The sequence below is a fragment of the Penaeus monodon genome, chromosome 29 (assembly GCF_015228065.2).
Source record: "Penaeus monodon isolate SGIC_2016 chromosome 29, NSTDA_Pmon_1, whole genome shotgun sequence".
In the NCBI taxonomy this organism is placed as follows: domain Eukaryota; kingdom Metazoa; phylum Arthropoda; class Malacostraca; order Decapoda; family Penaeidae; genus Penaeus; species Penaeus monodon.
The window spans coordinates 26,773,130-26,773,512 of NC_051414.1; positions in this window are offsets into that span (position 1 = coordinate 26,773,130).

Genomic DNA, 383 nt, shown 5'->3' on the forward strand with positions numbered 1-383 from the left:
GTAGCCTACGCATACAGACGCATAAATCCGTGTAGTAATTCGTGCACGTAAGCAGCACACACGCAGGCATTAGCCGCTGCCCTACGTCGCAGAGAAAGCTTGGTCGCCGGCCGGGAGGAGGAAGGCGCATCATGCACCATATCCTCGGTCGCTCTGGTATGGTGACTTTGGGGGAGAGAATGAGCCATAAAAACATCGATGTTTTCCGCTGTTTGGGGGTGAGGACCGTAGATGACTGCTAATGTTGGCTCTTCGTCATCATGTCGTTATCATTTATCATTTTTTCCTCATCAATGGCTGACGTCATCAATTACTTTAACTGTCGTCAATTCGGCACTATCATGATATCTTATCAGCAAGAATAACCAGTGACCCTTTATTGA